General features: G+C 38.2%; 1 pseudogene; it reads left to right on the forward strand.

The window, feature by feature from the left end:
* The first annotated feature begins 19,507 nt into the window (after positions 1 to 19,507).
* LOC118604239 lies at positions 19,508 to 19,623 on the forward strand (annotated as a pseudogene).
* The last annotated feature ends 218 nt before the right edge of the window (positions 19,624 to 19,841 follow it).

Raw genomic sequence — 19,841 nt, forward strand, 5'->3', positions numbered from 1 at the left:
AAGATTTTTTTCAATTCTATTTAACCAAAGATCCATCCAAGTTGATCAAAAATAGCAGTTTCATTATACCTTTTTAACTTTTGAAAAGGTAAGATTTCCCAAATCTCTATTTTTAAAAAAGTCTTGATGCTTCATATTTTTCATGTTTTAAGCAGGTCTAAGCTGGCATCCATTTCTCTAACACTAGTACTAACAGGAAGATCTCTTACAAAATTAATTAAGCTCAAATGACTCTGCTTTCTCTCTAGCAGTTTCAGTGTCCCACAGACACTTCTGATAGTGAAGAGATGAACACACACAGTTTTTCCCCTACTTGGCTCCAGAGAGCAGCAGTTTATCATAAAAGATCCAGGGGGTTCCAGTGCTGATTCTTAAACATGGAGGCAATTGATCAAGTGCAAACCATTGGCAAAGTCCGTCTCTGAGATCCAAGTACAGAGAACCCAGGTCAAAGGCCTTTGTAGTGTAACTGCATCCAATCCTTACTGGAGAGAAGCTGCAGTAAAACAGCAGGAGTGCTGCCAAAGAAATGCAAATAAGATGTTAAGACCCCAGAGCTTTTAGAGGGAGACTCTGAGAATGAACCCTCTCCCACTGTGTTCAGCCACCAAGCTGAACTGAACCTGGAAAGAAAATTACAGGTATGTGCCAGGATTATTAATTTATATATTTTATTTTATCTCCTTTCTTTTCACTGCCTGCATTCCAAACAAGAAATTGCTGGGTTCTCACTGGTTTTTACTTCTAAAGCTTTTTTAAAGTACAATTAAAAAAACAGATAGTAACATATGTGTGAACCCATTATTAAAAATTAATAAATGTTAACTTTACCACTTTTGCTTCAGAATTTTTTTAATCAACAAAAATAAAATATTATATAGAGTGTACCTCTTGTTCTCATCTCCAGTGCTATTCTTTACACTTTCCAGAGGAAATTATATGCATGCACACACACACTCACACACACACACACACATATACATTCGTAATGCACATAGATGTAGGTATAAACAATTCCATGATGATGGTTTTTTTTAAATCTACATAAATACATCTAATACATCTCTCTATATATATCTATATAATACATCTCTCTATATCTATATCTATATAGAGTTATATATGAACAAACTCTATATGTATATATAGAGAGATAAACAGTATGTTTTTGGTTTTACTGAAATATAAATATATGTATCATATAAAACATGGATCTTCTTTTTCTCTCTCAACATGATGTTTTGGAGATTGTAGATATGTTGATGGATTCAGCTCTTGTTCACTCATTTTCCTTTCTTTGTAGTACTCCAGAGCATGAATATACCATAACGTATTTATACATCTATTTTTTTTGATAAGCATTTGTGTTACAACCAATTTTGTTGTTGTTGTTGTTACAAACAGTGCTGTCAACAGATTGTCTTCTGGACACTTACTTTTGTGAGAGTTAAGTGTGTACATCTAAAAGTAGAATTGCTCATCCAGAGCAGAGGTCAACAAACCAGATAGTAAATAATTCAGTCTTTGCCAGCTAAATGGTCTCTGTCAAGAGTACTCAACTCTGCCTTTGTAGCACGAAAGCAGCCATGGACAATACAAAAACAAGTGAGCACTGTATTCCAGCAAAACTGACAACTGTTCTCATAGACCATGAGCATCCTCAATATCACTCGATATGGTCAAATATCTCCTCAAAGTGGTGGTGTCCATTTAGCCTTCCCTGGCAGTCCTGTTTCTGAATGTTCTTCCTTCATAATTTCTTGCCTCAGAGACTTTTACAGGGCTGAAAATATAAGTCTCTTCAGGTCAACAGATCCTCATGTTTTTTAGAAGCCTGAATTAATTGAAAAGATTGCCTGTTTGGGGTTCAGAGAGAGAAGAGGTGTGTGTGTGTGTGTGTGTGTGAGAGAGAGAGAGAGAGAGAGAGAGAGAGAGAGAGAGAGAGAGAGAGAGGGAGAGAGAGAGAGAGAAATTTGGAAGACCTTCAGAGGAGAAAGAGAGAGACTTTCCCCAGACTATTGTAGGTTGAGCACTTGAGCAGTGGGAACCCTCTCAGTCCTTAGGGCAGGATGTGACCGAACAGTAGAGATGATGAACCTTGGGTGATGAACCTTGGGAGACTGCCCTATAAAACTTTCAGCCTCCAGGAATCACAATACCAGAAAATTTGCCAAACTTCATAAACTATGTAAGCATAAAGGATAAACATCCCAGACATAACCAGGGAGGAGAGAATAAGATATGGACCTCCCCGATGATCTGGGTAGTGACCATCTAGGATTATTATGTGACCTGGAGGAAGAGAGAAGGAGGAATGCCCATTAAGAAATTTCTTTGAGCTTGGAAGATTATTTTAAAGGTAAAGAAAGGACCTTGATATTTGCACACCTGAGTTTCACCCACCACAAAGGAATTTAACAAGGAATCCTCTCCCCTGTGTCTTCTATGTCAGGGGTCCCCAACCCCTGTGCTGTGGACCAGTACCAGTCCATGGCCTGTTAGGAACCAGACCACACATCAGGAGGTGATCGGCGAGTGAATGAGTGAAGCTTCTTCTGTATTTGCAATCCCTCCCCAGAGCTAGCATCATCACTTCAGCTCCACTTCAGATCATCGGGCATTAGATTCTCATAGGAGCACCAGTCTCTGGTGCTAAAAAGGTTGGGGACCGCTGTTCCATGTTTATTCAAATGCTGAAAAAATTTTTAAGACTATGGTCCTTCCTCACTTTCTCCAGAAAGCTATCTCTAAGCTACAGTTTCTTTTACTGAACATTTATTGGGATGTAAAATAATGAGATGATGAAGGTGACCTCTGGAGTTACCTATGTCTATATTATAATTCTTTTTCCATGTACTGTTAAAAAACAAATTCAACTAAGAAATTGTAAAGATTTTATTGGCTTTATTCAACGATTCATAAATCAAGCAACATCCAGTCTTGCAGAGGGAAAGGAGCTCTGAGGAGCTGTACAAAATGAAAGATTTTTATAGGCAAAAAGGAGCAGAAACAAGGAAGCTGTACTAGACAAAAAAGCACGTTGGTTATTGCACAGTTACTTTCCTTTAGGGGATGGCAAGGCCTATCAGGCACTTTACCTAACTAGTATTGACCAGGTGTTTCCTGATTGAATGGTTTAAGATTCCATTTCTGGGTGAACCAAGACTGTAATTAGGTCTTGATTTGGTGACGTGGAGCTTAGCATTAAGCAACTCCATTTTGAGCCTGTCATCTTGTTTTTAACAATACCCTCTGGAACATATTCAATTTACTCAACCCCGTTGAGTCTCAGCTTCTTCATCCTTAAACATGAAATGAATAATAAAACCTACCTCATAAGGTGGTTGTCAGAATTAAATGAGATGTGTTAAATATTTAGAGCATAGCTATTTCTTCGAAAATAATTTTATTTATTATTGGCTATTATTGTGCTTATTATCTGCAGCATGTATTTCAATATTTTATTACCTATTGCTACGAGAACAGTTACTTCATTGTATTATAATTACATACATGTATTTGTTCTTTCCCACTACACCATGAAAAACTGCAGGGCAAAGTTTTGTTTTATTCATCTTTTTAGTTCTGATGAATAATACATAATAGAAACTCATTAAATGTTCGTTGAATAAGAGACTTTGTGAAAAAGTTGACAATGTTGCCTTGCGTTAATGGTTCATGCATCTATCAAATGTAAGGGTAAAATAAAGATTTTTCAGATTCCTAAGGTTCTCAGAAAGCTTACCTCCAATGAAACTAATGTTAGAAAATTACCTGCAAAATAAAAGAATAAACCAAAATAGAGAAAGAGGTGGAATCTACAATGACTAACCCAGAAGAAGAGGAAAGAGAATTCCCATGATGAGAACATCAAGTTTAAATCACAACCAATTAAGATGGAGAGCAAGTTCAAGGATGGAGGCAGAGTGGAAGAAGTTGAGAGAATAATTCTTCAGATAGAGAATTGAGGAAATTTTGAAAATATAATAGAGATGAATAATAGAATAAAAAAATAAGGACACCTGTTGGAACCTGAACCTAGGGAAAGATTATCCTTTGAGTGGCATAGAGATTATTATATTTACACATATTAATAGAAATGTAATTATAGCACATTGCTTGGTTCTGCAGAAAAAAATATGTATATACACATACATATTTATGAGGATAAATGCTGTGGATAAATCTTCAACTTTTGAAATCAATTCTAGCCAAATTATGGGAGGCAACCCTGCTTATATAACAAAATGTAAATACTATAAACCTTGATAATTGAAAAATAAAGCTTTTGTGAATAAAGTTTAAGATGTAAACATGGAGGAGTACTAGTAAACCATGAGAGAGGCAAACTACTGATACAGAATTAAAATGTCTTATAGTTGCTAGAAAATGAAACAGGAATTGGAGAATAATGTTTGAGTACACAAAAATGACTAAAGGAAGAGCTCAATAATGATAAAAACACACTTCACTTAGGTGGTGATAAAAGTGACAAAAATTATTGTATGTTAAGCAGAAAGACAACAGTCAACAATTAGAGTGGATTCATCCAGAATTGGTAGCATAAATATATTCTTCATCTATATAGAGATAATACCCAGAAAAACAGACACACACACACAAACACACACCACCACCACCTCTACCACCACCACCACCACCACCACCACCACCACCACCACCACCACCACCACCTTTTGAGAGATGAGTAAAATTTGGTCAACCATACACTGCAGTCATTTTTAAAAAACATAATAGGAGATATATGCAATATTTATGACATTGTTTGCTATAGCAGAAAACCGAAAACCTCAAGTTGGCAGATAAACTGTTGGTTAGTGACACAGTGTTAGTACTATTCAACAGTAAATATGAAATAAGGCAAATACATTGATGTGACTATCAGAAACATAATATTAAATGAAAAAGCAAATTGTAGAATACATCAACATGATACCAGTTTTAAGTGAATAAAAAACAATCAAAACAAAAACAAAGTATTACTTGGAGACAAACATATACATGCAAAAACTATCAAGAGAAGCAAGGGAATGAGAAAAAGTGGATCTCCCTGGAAGAAGAGTGGAAAGATAATGGAAAAAAAAACACATGCGAAGCTTCAGGACTACTGCTCATGTTCTGAGTATGTATGTTGAAAATATCTGAGAAGACAAAGGCAAAATCAGTGCAAGTGCCCCTAAGGAATGGGATGGAAGAATTAGAAAAGGAGGTTTTGTTTTTCTTTCTACATTGCATGAGTTTCATACTTCTCTAGACTAAGAATTTATCAAATGAGAGTGTTTAATTATATAATACTAGGACTATAATAGTGTTATAATCATAACTAATATTTATTGAGTACTTAATATTGGCACATAGTAAGCACCCAACAGAAGTTAGCTAGTGTTCTTATCACTCAGGGGTGAGCAGCCAGCGCAGTGAAACCATGCCATGAAAGCAACAGTTGAAGGAAATGAGGATTTTTAACCTGGAAAAGAAAAGACTCCAAACCATGATTACTGTTTCCAAATAATCTAAAGGTTACCATTTAGAAAAATGATGGGGTTCACTTTGTATGTTTCCAAGGAGAAGGACTAGATCACTGGACTGAGCTGTAAGAAAGACACAGTCCTTCCACAATAAAAGGAGCTGTCTCAGATCATAGTGAGCTTACTGCCAATGTCACCTTCACTCACTGTGGATTTCAAGCTCAGCCTGGAGGACTATTAATCAAGGATAAAGTTTAAGATCTCTTAAATATGAGCACCCGTTCTTCAAAGTCAAAGGCAGCAGAGTTGATAAGAAGAGGAGAGATATTTGTGTGGGGGTGGGGGCAGGGGTGGTATTGGAGGTGTAAAGAAAAAGCATGTGCCTTCTCAGAGTAAAAAGTTATACATTGGCACTTACATTCCAAGGTAAATGCTGAAATCATGAGTTGTGCTGGAGCCTTCATATGCTGGGTGAAAGTTACTCTTTTTATCAAAATTTGTAAAGAAAATAATACCAGCACATACTTTTCTTTGAAGTGGGGAGAATGAACGACATCTGCCTGAGGCTTGAAAAGAGAATTCTGGGTGTAGAAGGAGGGAGCCAGAGCCAGGATTGAACATGAGAGCAAGGAAGGAAGGCAGACAGACACCAAGCTGGACAAAGTTAAGCAAAAGCTGCCGCAGGTGGTGAGATTCCAACCCAAATGGACCACAGGTTAAATCAGGGATAAACTTTGAACTGACTGTACGCAGGAATGAGAAGCCTGGCATTTTGTATCATCAGAAGAATTCCTCTTCAATTCCCTGTCCCTTTGATAAACACGACAAAAAAACCACTACCCACTATGTGTGTGGTCTCATGGCACACAAGAATGAAGGTTAAAGCCAGGACGAGAGAAGAAACCTCAGAAGCCACTATTGTCCCAGGTGCTGAGAGCAAAGGGACAGTCCTCCCTCTACTGGATTCGTGGGGGACTACAACTCAAAGGCTCTAAGTCTGAGCCCCACCTTGGAGACGGGTCCCTTAAAACTAGGAAAACATTTTGGACACAGGCTTCTCTTGGCTATCTGCAAACAAGATAATGCCTTTTTCTACATGGAAATTCCATTAAGGAAGGGAACTCAAAGAGCCAAAACCATCTTCACAGCTGACTACAAATTTTGCAGAGAAATGATTTTTAAACATAAAAGTAAAACTGACTTATAATCATTATCATAATAACTAACCTGTGTTATTTGCCTGGTGACTGGCAGTCTGTAAAATACTTTGACATTTGTCATCTTATCACACCCCTATGAAGAATTGCTTTCCTTCTCTGCAGCAAAATATAGTGCACAGTTATTCTGAAAGAGTGTATTTCACAACTAAAGCCCCACATCATCTCCTGGCTTGTTCTTCAGTCTTGTCTCTGCTGTACCATCCAACCTGAGGGCCTAAGAATAGCCTGTAAATCAGGACATGCTCATGACCATTGCTCAGGTGCCTTTGTAAGCACAGAACCCCCAGATGGACTTGAAGCTAAGGTCTGAAGCCCTTTATTTCACTCTCAAGGAACCTGTATTAGAAAGAAGAAATGAGGCAAAGGTCTTTGGTATTTATGTATTATCCACATGTGCCACATGTGACCATGCCATTCTTTGTTTTATGGAGAGTTCATAAAAGAAACAAGTTTTTCTTCTCAGCGAAGTTGCATGTTTTGCAATTACAAGATAATAAAGAGAGGCTTGGGTAGAGTGGCCTGTCTGCAATTTTTCCTGTATCCACAAGTTAAACTTTTGACACCATAGTTACTCTACTGTTTGAACCAATGAAACAAGGTTGTGGTTGGTGAGACAAGGTCAGTAGCAGATCAAGTAAAGCCTTCTTGTCTTAGACTAGCCGAGGTGGTGAGCCCCTTAGCACCTTGTCAAACACTAAATGTAATCCCAATTTTATTTTCAAATTGCTTTTTAAAAATATACTAACCATTAAGCGATAGGAGGAAAAGTCCTTTTTAAAATGATTTATTATGTGTTAACAGCTAAAGAAAACCTAAACAATGTCTATATAAAGTCCCAAAATCACGTTTTTAATTAAAAGCCACAACTTTTAATAGAAAGCATAATATGCCCATTCATTTCAGTGTAGCAACCAATGCTGGGTAATCCAGCAGTCAGATTCAGGGGAGAATAACAGCTTTCAATTCACACCTAAAAGTCCTCTGTTAAAGAAAATAACAATAAAGTAAGATCCCTTTAAAACTTGAGTTTGGGAATTTCGAGCCAGAGAAAGGACATATTTTGTTCCATTGCAGGGACATTCGCTACAGTTTCTATACCCATAATAGCTCACTCAGTGCTCTGAGTAACTCAGACACCCTCTAAGTTTTAATATGCAACTAGATCATTTTAAATGCATCTTCCGTATGTATGTGACCTGGTAAATTCCTGCTTATACTCTGGGGAGGCTGTGCCCTCTGAGAAACAAACTATTTTTGTCTCTTTCTCAAACTGTCGCTTTACATGCTTTTCCTCATCTAGCTCTTTTATTTTAAGACTAAATTTCATGATCTAGGAAAACAGAGGTATATGTCCATTTGGTCCTGGAATGGAGTATTAATAGCATCAGCCAGCATTTATTGGCCACTTCCCATGAGTCAGGTTCTTCAGGCTCTGAGATGACAATATCATCTCACTTGATCCTGGCCACAGTAAAGTCAAAATCTTATTGTTCTTATTTGCAGATGGGAAAACTAAAGCTTGGAAAGAGTAGTAAGGAATTTGTGCCAGTCACTAAGCAACATCACACATGGTGGGCTGCGGAAGGGTGGGGTGGAGTTGAACTGACTTATGAGACTCAGTCCTTCCTCTCAACAAGGTTTAGGTTTTGTTCAGAAGATGGGACTTGAGCACGTAGAAACAAAACTGGACATACAGACTGGACATGCATCTGTAAGAACCCAATGAGAACTAATGGGACAGACAGTATTACTATAGTTCAGGGAAAGGAACACCTGTACTGGGGTTTAAGATAGAGGAGGATTCGATCTTGACTTTTGAGGACATTCAAAGTTTCCAAAAGCAACAAGCAGGTAAAAGGAAAAAGTGAATTCTATAAGCAAACATTTGCCTAACTTGGTTCTTTGTGCTACCTTCAGGATTTTTATTATATCCACATACCATCTGGATATCTCCAGTACCAAATTCCTGCCTAAAAACTCTACTATCATTTCTCGATATTTTTCTTAAAACATATTACCTTTTAAAAACATTTTGATTTGAAGAGTAGAATCATTTAGTCAAAAGTAAAGAAAAAGCCCCAAACAGTACCTGGGATAAAAAGAAAAGAATGCTCTCAAGTTTAAAAAATTAAGTTAAAATAATAATAAAATAATTCTAGAACTGAGAAGTGTTGATAATTTATGGTGGGGGGTGGGGGGCAGGGGGAAGCAGTCTGCAAGTCAAACACGTGTTAAATTCCTGTTCTGTGTTTCCAGAAGACTTGGTTGGTGTGCTCATGTAAAGACAGACCTGAACTTTCCCCCCTTCCCTGTGGAATTGTTCCATAGGCAAGAGCACACTGAGGACAGCCCATGTGTCTATTCCTAAGTAATCACTCTTCAGAGTGGGCTCGATGATCTCTTCTAAGCCACCTTCTCCAGCAGATCCTGCCATTCTCAAAAGGAAAGGCTGAGGGAAGCTTGTTGGATGTGAAGGGAGTATGGCAATAGTGATTCATTCTACCAATACTTCCAAAAATATTGTGACAGAAAGTTAAGTTACAGATGGTTTACAACATTGGTGAGCACATTATTATACCATATGTTCTGCATAAAGTAGAACACATTACCAAAGCTTTATCTACTTTCACCTGATCTTAAAAACATCTATGGAATTATGCACTTCAAATGCAACTTATGCTGCTTTCTCTAAAACATGTTAAATTTAATGCATAGTAATTCACACTAAAATATTCTTTGAGATTATTATTGGTTTGTGTTTCACTTTTGGGGAATATAGAAAACAAATTCCAAGAGGAGAATCTTCCAATTATTCTCACCCCAAAGACCCCATCTATCCCTCCCACGACCTGCTCCAATTCCATCTTTTTTGGGACACCTGAGACTTTCTTCACAAAGAAGCACAACCACGCATTTGGTCTCAAGCTAACTGCATCCAATATTGCATGCCTTTGAATCCAGTAGTCCTCAAGAAGTATCTTTGTCATGTCAACATTGCTCTAATCTTTGTGCCTGGAATGTTCACACCACTCCTCTCCAGGCAGCCTTGGAGTCTGAAGACCAGACCAAAACTGACTTGTAAAGTACAAAGAATAGGAAAAGTATTTTATCTTCATTAGGATAAGATGTCTATTTGGCAGGGAGTAAGGAGAGCAAATTTAAAAAAAAAATGAAAAAGTCTATTTGGCTAGTTTCATCTCTGACCAAATCTGTCAATAATTTCCTTCTCCAGTCAACCACATTAGACATACTAAATCTCCACCATGTTAAACAAAGTTTGCACCACTGTCTTAGGCCCATGTTTCAGTTCCCTTGGTTCGCTTCATCTGAGGAACTAAGGGGCTTAATGAAGGCTCCAGTGGCAAATACAGCATAAGGACTCCAGCAGGAAGCAAGATAGTGCAGAGGCTGGGGAGGCGCGTACTCCTTCCTGAGGATGCCCAGCTCACACATGCCCTGACACCATCCTGCTTGCTATCATATTTGAACTTGATAGAATAAGTCCATGCAGGGCCCTGCTCTGCTAGAGCTGCCTTTCCACATACTCTCTATATCTAAATGTGTCTCACACCTTGGGATTGACATCCCCATGTGTTACCCCCATCTCCCTGCTTTGGAGCACTCTATTCAAAGTATGGAGGGAGTGTTCTATACACTATCATGCTCTCCAGGCATCCATCTAAACCCCTATGCTAGTTTGGTATTCTCTGACATGAGAACATACCTTTCAATATGTTCTCACACATTTGGAAGAAACTTAGGTAGTTTAATTTCATCCAATGCTGTGTTTTTAAAGCAAATTTAGTAGTAAACAACTATATGCCAGTTACTGTACTGGGTGCTGGAAATATCAACCATAGCCAAAATATCCCAGCTATTCATCAAAAAAGAAATAGGGCATTTTTATGTTGTTTACTCCTTTATATGTCTAAATTAAAAAGTACTATAAGAACATAAAGGCATGAGAAATCACATGTGCTTCACAGTCTACCCCATTTCTAAACTGTCCCTCCCCATAGTGGCCGGGGATCACATGACCATGGTCTCAGAGATCACAGACCAGGAGGGGGAACACATGCATGAGAGGACCCAACCATGATGAAGCCAAAAATTATGGGTTAAATTAACAAAGGAACAGAAAGCAGTAAACCTGATGCTGAAGGATTATGATCTACAGAAGGTCCACAGAGAAACTAGTGATGGGGGTGATGGGTCAAGTGCTGTGAACGGAGCAGAGAAAGCCAAAGTGGGGAGTAGGGGAGCAGAGACAAGGTAAAGAGAGGCAAAAATCATTCTGCATCTGGTGAGAGATTAGAGAGAGGGAGAGGGAGAGGGAGCACAAAGAAAGTCGGAAAGCATGGTCATCTTGGTCCTGGTAAATGTCAGTTCCTTGTTTATGAATCCTGGCTATCACAACCTTAGGTACCTATGAATTTATTTAGGGTATACTCTGCCTTTTTTTTTCAGTAGTTTGTACCCAAAAGAACACTTTTTAAAACATAAGTCAGAGACATGATATTTGAACCATTTATGAAAGCTGAGTAGCAGTTTAACAGGCAGGGGAAAGAGTAGGATATTCAGCCTAAGAAAATATTTCATGTGCAAACACAGGTCTAAAGAAGTTTCTGCCCTCAAGCGGTTTACAAATATGAATTTTGGTTCCAGGAAGAGCACCGTCATGGAGATCACATGTAATATTTTCTACAGCTCTCATTCATCTTTCCACAGACTACCCTGAGGGTTCCAGAAGATAGATTGCACTAGGGCAAAATTCTAAGTTTAGTATGGGAACAAGGAGATGCTTGTTCAGTAAGCTTTCTGAGGGCATAGAGCAAAGGTGGCTGCAAGTCTAGACAAAACCCTGTATATGAATGTTCATAACAGTATTATTCACAATAGCAAAAAGTGGAAACAACCCAACTATCCATCAATGGATGAATGGATAAACAAAATGTGATATAACCATACAATAGAATATTATTCATCTTTAAGAAGGAATGAAATTATTTTACATATTAAAACGTGAGTGAACCTTGGAAACATGATGCTAAATGAAAGAAGTCAGTCACAAAAGTCTCTTACTATGTGATTTCGTTTATATGAAATGTCCAGAATAGGCACATCCACAGCTGCAGAAAGCAGATCAGTGGCTGCCAGAGATGGGTGTGGGGGAAATGGAGAGTTACTGCTAATGGGTACAGGTTTCCATCTGGAATGATGGCAACGTCCTGAAATTAGATAATGTAGTGGTTGTACAACATTGTGAGTGTAATTAATGCCGTTTAATTGTACTCTAAAATGGTTGAAATGGTTATTTTATTTATTATGTTATGTGTATTTTGCTACGAATTTTAAAATACAAAAAAAAAAAAAAAGTGGCTAAAAGGGGAACTAGAATTAACCGGATGAGTTGGAAAGCCTTCTGGAGCAAGCAGACAGCCAACCAACAGTGAAGGGGACACATTGCTGCCTGTTCTGTTCTGCTAGGCAGCTCGACCAATACGTTTCCTGCAACAGCTAATCTTGGCTGAGAATTATGTCGTAATGGTGGAAGAAGGATGATCTTCAAAAAAATCAGACCGAGGTTCAAATATTCTCTCTGCCACTCTTGAGGTATTTGATCTTTGACAAGATATATGTGCTCTCTTTGCCTTAGTTTCGTCATATGTAAAATGAGATAAATACCACCCACTAAGGGGCTGAAGTGATAATTAGATGAGATAATGTGTATGAAATGCCTGGTATTACCAAAAAAAAAAATAAAAAATAAAAGTACTGTTATTACTCTCGAGGACACAAAATGAATGCAATTTCCAAATCAGTCATTCATGACAGACCGAATACACAAATGCTGCTCATATATAAAATTAGAACCCTGGCCGGCAACCTTTAGCAACCAGCCCAGGAAACCAACTCCTACTCCACAGTAACCCGCCCAGGAAGGCAGCCTGCTGTCAGTTAGACTTGCAGGAAATCAGACTGCTGTCTCAAGTAATAACCCAGAAAAGCAAACAAAAACCTCTCCAAGAAGCAGTCCCAAATGTCCAAGATTTGATTAATAACTGATAGCTTCCCTAATTTTTGTCCCTACTTCCAATCTAGGACCAAACGGAGAAAGTCAAACATGTACCCCCTGACCAGTCATTTAAACTGCCCCACTTCTAGTTAGGCCTCCTACAGCTTTCCCTGGCCAACAGCCTCTATCAGGGCACAAAAGGCTTCGCTTTGTGCCACTGTAAAGCTCTCCTGGCCCCCTACCTGCCTTTGAGCCTCTGCCAAAACACAGTGCAGGTGGCTGACTCCTGTGCAAGAGAAAGTTATCAACATATGAACAAATGTTCTCTGCTTTTTCTCATTTGGCTGATCTTCATCACAGTCATTAGTGTCACATGGACATGATATGGGCCTGATATATCTGAAGGGCATCCTCATCGGAGCCCTCTCACCACTCTACATCAGGTTAGATTCTGAGTTCATCTTACTTAGAACACATCCTCCCTCACACTTCTCCTCTCTTCAAAGCGTAAAGAGAACACTTCCAGCTCAAGACCTTCAGGGCCTTTCTGAGAGTACTCTGACACAAAAATAGAGAAGTTCAGAAAGCATTAAGTTTGGAGTAATTGAAAGAATAAGAAGAGGAAATCACCAGTTTCAGCAAACTTCCAGAAGATGTAGAAGGTTTGTGAAGCAGGTGGAGCAACAGTCAGCTGAAAGCAGCAGTATACAAGGAGTTAGAAGACAAGAGACTCCAAGTGGGGTAAAATATGCTCCCCTCAAAAATGAGGGGTTCACTAAATGTCTGTGCTTGGCAGATCTGTGGGCACAAGACCCCTCACACCCCATTTGTAAAGCTTAGGCAGCTGACTTTTATCCCAGGCAAGAAAAAAAAAATCCTGAACATCTCTTTTTCTAATAAAACTAAAAATATTAAATGTAGTCAAAAGTGTCTTTAGAAAATTGTTTGTTTTTTTTTTTTTTAAATTTTTTAAGCACTTAAAATTTGTCATACTCTCCCGGCAGGCAGAGAGGACGGGTAGGCTGTTGGTACTAATACTGCAAATTTTCTCAAGTGGGGATTACATTTTAAACAAACCGATCTACATTTTAGAAAATTAACTTTATTTGGTTCAGTCCGTGATCCCCAGACTCAGTTGTTTCTACTTTTTAATTTCAGGTAAGTCCAAGCATGTCTAACACAATTTGGGTACCGGGGGCCAAAAGTGGGTTTTCATGAAGGCTGAGGAAGGTCTCAGGGAGAATTCAGTGGAAGAGAAAAGCACCAAGGAGACAATGTCACCCATGACAAGGACTACCTGATTAGAGAAGTCACTGTGAGTGCAGCAAGCTGCCATTTGCAGGCCAGCGCTCCATATTCATGTCTGGTTTTCAGAGAGAAACCGAAATCTCCAAGCTCTGTTTTCACTGAACTCTTCCAGCACTTTGATGGAGGAAGCATGGTTTTGCCACCCATCTAATAAAAGAAGGAAGAGATATCAAAGAGGGAGAGGAGCAGTCTCCCCATACAGAGCTCTGGTGAGGCAGTAGCTTCAGGACCCAGAGGAACCCATGATGGAGCATGTAGGTGAGCAAGCAGCACTTGGAAGTTTCTAAGAGAACAGGAGCAAGGAAAACTCTCATGGATGCCTCCCTGTGCCTGTACTAGCTCTATTGATGGATATATCCTAGCAATACTGAGGAATCCAGTGCTGCAGGTGGGGTAAAACCCAGCACAGAGAGGTTAGAAAATAAACTAATAACCACAATCAACATTAGATGTAAAGGACTACAAAAAAGAAAACCTGCCTAAGCCAAACCTGATACTCTGCTTATTTCCACCAAAATTACCTATTATCAAATTCTTACACAAAAAGAGTTTTAATAGCTTCATAAAGTTTTTGTTCTTATTAAAGAAAGTAATTCCTTTGTTAAGAATGATTTTGCAGAATTTAAATCCATAAACAAAGAAAAGAAAATGTTCTGTACTTTTGCAAAATAAATATTTGCTGGTTGTTTGTTAATGATAAGTGATGTCTAGTCACCCATTGCCTTCCTTCTCATTTCTGTTTGTCCTCCTCAAATTGACAGTCAAGTGTCATGGTTCTGGAACCATATTTAAAGGAATGGGAATTCCATTTCTGCATTGTAAAACTGGAGGCTTCTGTTATTTTTTGTCTTCAATGCTTCACTTGTAAAATGGAATAAAATACTATTTTCATCCCATGGTTACTGAGAGGAGTAAATGAGTTAATGCAAGTACAACACTTAAAACAACTTCTGGTGCACAGTGAATAGTCAATAAATGTTATCAAAATCATTAGCATCATAGAAAGTCAGAACTGATATATACATTAGGGCAAGCAGCACCCACCCTCACTTTTTTTTTTACCTGCTGAGGAATCTACCTTTCAAACTATGCTGAGCCCGAGTCTGGACTTCAGGTTTCCTTCAAACTTAACTCTTTGACACAAAGTATACACGTAAAACAGAAAGCAGAAATTGTTTACTCTTTGTCTACTTTAAAGATTGTCTTAAAGGAATTCTTTGACAACTTGGTTTAAAATGTTATTCTCTTAGGAAACAGGAGACAAACATCTTCACCAGATCTGTGGTACTGTGGGGAGCTGTCTCATAAACCAGAATGTCAGGGTTTCAATGGTCTCTGAGTGCTAAAAGCCCAACAGGCCTGGTTTCCATGCAAGCAGAAGCCAATCTGGGTCATCCCAAAAGAACTTTCCACCCAAAGTCATCACTCCTGAGAAAGTCTGAGAAAGATCTCTTCTAACAAATAATGCTGTTTCCTGCAGCCCTGATTGAGACACTGAAGTACTTACCTAATACAACATGTCTCAGCTGAAAGCTAATTGAACAGTTGTAATTTATTCAAAATAATTAATGTAGGAACCTAAATTTCTAATTTACTTTTTTTTCAAAAATTAAAGTGAATCCCATTTTCCTAGTATAAATATTATTTTCACTCACCTGGATTGTAGTGTGCTTTTTCCAACTGGAGAAAAGAAGAGGCATTACAGCTGGCAAAACAAGTTCTATTTAATTTATTTTTCCCCGCTTTATTGAGGTGTAATTGGCATATAGATGGCAGAACAAGTCCTGAACAGGGGAGTACGTCTAACATTTGACAATTGCCTCTTATACATGCGGCAGTAGAAAAGATGCCCCAACTGGGTTATAAATGATAGTCAACACCTATGATTTTAGAAGTTTAGTTTGGGTTCATTTTCCCTGAATTAATCATCTTGCCTTGCTCTCACGAAAATCAATAAAACAGCTCAGAAGTGTCTGGATCTGAATTCTGAACATTTTAGGGAAGGCATTGGCTCCCCCGAGAAAATGAAATAATTTTTCTTCGTGACAATGTTAGAATCTTACCTCTAGGATTGTTATAAGAATTCTAATTAATGGTTGCAAAGCGCTTGCCAAAGTAAGTGTTCAATATATTAAATCAATTAAATAAAGAGACTATTACACTGATGTGGCTCTCATGCTTTGGAAGCCTGCATAAGCAAACAAAAACCTAAGCCTATAAATGTGTCAAGACTGAGAAGTCGAAACCTAAAGATAACCAATTATAAACAACCAACTAGGATTTCATCTATGGCCAAGCTTTGCTTATGAATTTTTTTATAAATCAGTCTTTTCCCCAACTCCTGTCAGCAGAGCTCTCCTAACCACTTCTGGTTTGGTAGTGCCCAATTTGAATGGATTTTTGCCCAAAAAAATTCATAAAATTTTTAATATGCCTCAGTTACCTTTTAACAAATACAGTAGCCCCCCCCTTACCTGTGAGGTACGCATTCCAAGATCCCCAGCGGATGCCTAAAACCACAGATAGTACCAACCCCTATATAAACCACATATATGCACTTTATAATACATACCTATGATAAAGTTCAATTTATAAATTAGGCAGAGTGAGAGATTAATAATAATAACTAATAATAAAATAGAACAATTATAACAATATGCTGTAATAAAAGATATGTGAATGTGGTCTCTTTCTCATTCTCTCAAAATATCTTATTTTACTGTACTCACCTTTCTTTTTGTGATGACGTAAGATGATAAAATGCCTTATTAAGTCTAGACTCTTAATTTTTCACTTGAAGGAAGCACTTTACAACTTCTCTTTGGCATAACTGAATTGCCATGATCACTACTCTTGCACTTTGGGGCTATTATTAAGTAAAATAGGGGTTACTTGAACACAGGCATGGAGATACAGCTATAGTCTATCTCTTAACCCAGACAGCTATTACACAACTGACAGGCAGAAAGTATATACAGAGTGGAGACACCTGGCAAAAAGATGATTCACGTCTGAGGTAGGATGGAACAGGACCTCACAAGATTTCATCACATTACTCAGAACAGTATGAAATTTAAAACTTATAAATTGTTTATTTCTAGTATTTAAAAAAAAAAATATTTTTGGAGTATGGCTGACCACAGGTGATTGAAACCGAGGAAAGTGAAACTGTGAATAAGAGTGGATAAAGGTATATATATTTATACCTGTAAAGTAGATAGAGCCAGCGTAAGGCCTCCATTTTAAGGAAACAGAGGCTCTGAGAGGTTAAGTAGCACCAAGATCAAAGAGCTAATGAGGGTTGAGCTGGGCTCAGTGCTGATATCAAAGCTATAGACCGCCCAAAAGAAACGGTGTGGCAAGGACAGTGGGCACATGTGGTAGAGAGAACTAAGCTACCTGATGATTTACCTGCAGACATTACAAAACTCTCTCTAGAAAAAAGAGGTGACAATTTAGGTGGGAGATGAGAGAGAAGCTCCTGAGAATGCTTAGTGGAATTTGAAGCGAGAGGCTTCTCAGTTGTGCTGGAAGGGGGTGGGATGCAGGGTGGGGAACTTTCTGGGATTGGGAAAGGAGAATAGAAAACTAATTCCCAAGTGCTTGATGAAAACTCTTGCATTGATCCACAAATTGCTATCCTACCCAGGTCCTGCAGAAAACTGTGGAGTTGAGAGATCCTCCCCAAAGCCCCCATGCACTTTAAATAAAACCTTCATCACCCACAACCTCAAACCCTGTATCCTCTCAACTGGCTCTCATCTTTGATAATAACACACTGGAGGAAAAGAGCAGAGAAGATGTGAAATCTACGAGTGAAGACCACTAAATCTGCAGTGCCATTAACATTTAAGAATCCAAGCAAGATTCTCCACCCATCCCTGCTTCATAAACCCTGTTTGGAGAATGGAGCACAGAGTGGAGAAGAAGCTTCACTTTAAATGTTGCTGAACTTGGTTGTTGGAATAGAGAATCCTTTCCTCCTTAGACACTTATTTTTTTTCCCTAAGAATATCTTTTTATTGAGTTTAAATAATTTCTGGTGTTACTCAGCTCTAATTTTGCAAAGTTCTTTGCACACAGGCACTTAATAAATTCTTGTGTTTAATCAATATCAGGAGAATTGTCCAAGGGCGGACTAGCGGGGCAGGGTGGTGGGGTGGGTGCTTACTCCCTGAGGCTACATGGGTAATACCATGATCAAGTCACTAACTAACCCACCACATGAACTTGAGGAAATTATTAAACATTTCTGAGTCTTTATTTCATTACCTTTAAAAGCAAAACAAAACATACATATTGCTTTTGCAAATACATAAATGAGTGAATATTTTTAAAAAGCAAACACATTGGGAATATTTGGGTCATTTTCATCTGCATTAAATCAATTACAGCTCATCTTTTTAAATTTTTTTAAATTAAGTTTATTGGAGTAACATTGGTTAACACAATCACATAATTTTCAGGTGTACATTATCATTTGACATTTGTATATTCTATTGTTTGTTCACCACCCAAAGTCTAGTTTCTTTCAGCTACCATATATTTGATCCCCTTTATCCACTTCACCTCCCCCATCCCCCTATATTAAACTCCTTTTACTCCATATATCTCCCCCCTCTTCCCCCACCCCTCTAGTAACCACTACTCTATAGTCCTCTGGTAACCACTTGCCTATAGTCCATGTTCATGACTCTCTGTTTGTCCTGCTCATTTGTCGCTTTTAGGTTTATATCCCACATATAAGTCATTATGTGATTTTCAACTTTTTCTGTCTGACTTATTTCGCTTAGCATGATTATCTTGAGTTCCATTCATGTTGTTGTAAATGGCAGTATTTCATCTCTTCTTATGGCTGAGTAATATTCCATTGTATATATGTAACACAGTTTCACTAGCCAATCATCTATCGAAGGACACTTAGGTTGCTTTCATGTCCTGGCCACTGTGAATATTGCTGCTGTGAATATCGATGTGCAAATATCTTTATAAATATGAGTTTTCAAGTCTTTGGGGTAAATACCCAGTAGAGAGATTACTGGATCACATGGTAGATCAATTCTTAGTTTTTTGAGGAACCTCTACACTATTTTCCATAGTGTCTGTACCAATTTGCAGTCTCTCCAGCAGTGTACGAGGGTTCCTATTTCACCACATCCTCTCCAACATTTGTTTTTCTGTCAATACCATGCTGTTTTGATCACTGTCACTTTGTAGTATAATTTGAAGTCAGGCAGAGTGATGCCTCCAGCTTCGTTCTTTTTTCTCAGGATGGCTTTGGCAATTCAGGGTCTTTTGTGCTTCCATACAAATCTGATGATTTTTTGTTCCATTTCTTCAAAAAAAAAAGTGCCAATGGGATTTTGATGAAAGTTTTATAATGCAGGACATGGTTTCATAGTGTAACAATTAGCATGTCTGCTCTACAATGCAGCAGGTCCTGGGTTCATGCCTCAGTGGTGCCATGGTCCATGGTCTATGGCCATGCCACCCTGAACAAGTCTGATGTCTGATCTCAGAAGCTAAGCAGGGTCAGGCCTGGTTAGTACTTGGATGAGAGACCACCCAGGAAGACCAGGTGCTATAGGCATAAAAAAAAAGATCTGTATAATGCTTTAGGCAGTATAGTCATTTTAACTACACTGATTCTTCCAATCCAAGAACATGGAATATCTTTCCATTTCTTTGTATCTTCTTTGATTTCTTTCACTGGCATCTTGCAATTTTTATTATATAGGTCCTTCACATGTTTTGTTAAATTTATTCCTAGATATTTTATTCTTTTTGTTGCAGTTGCAAAATGAATTA

This window comes from Rousettus aegyptiacus, unplaced genomic scaffold, assembly GCF_014176215.1.
Source record: "Rousettus aegyptiacus isolate mRouAeg1 unplaced genomic scaffold, mRouAeg1.p scaffold_m13_p_6, whole genome shotgun sequence".
NCBI lineage: Eukaryota > Metazoa > Chordata > Mammalia > Chiroptera > Pteropodidae > Rousettus > Rousettus aegyptiacus.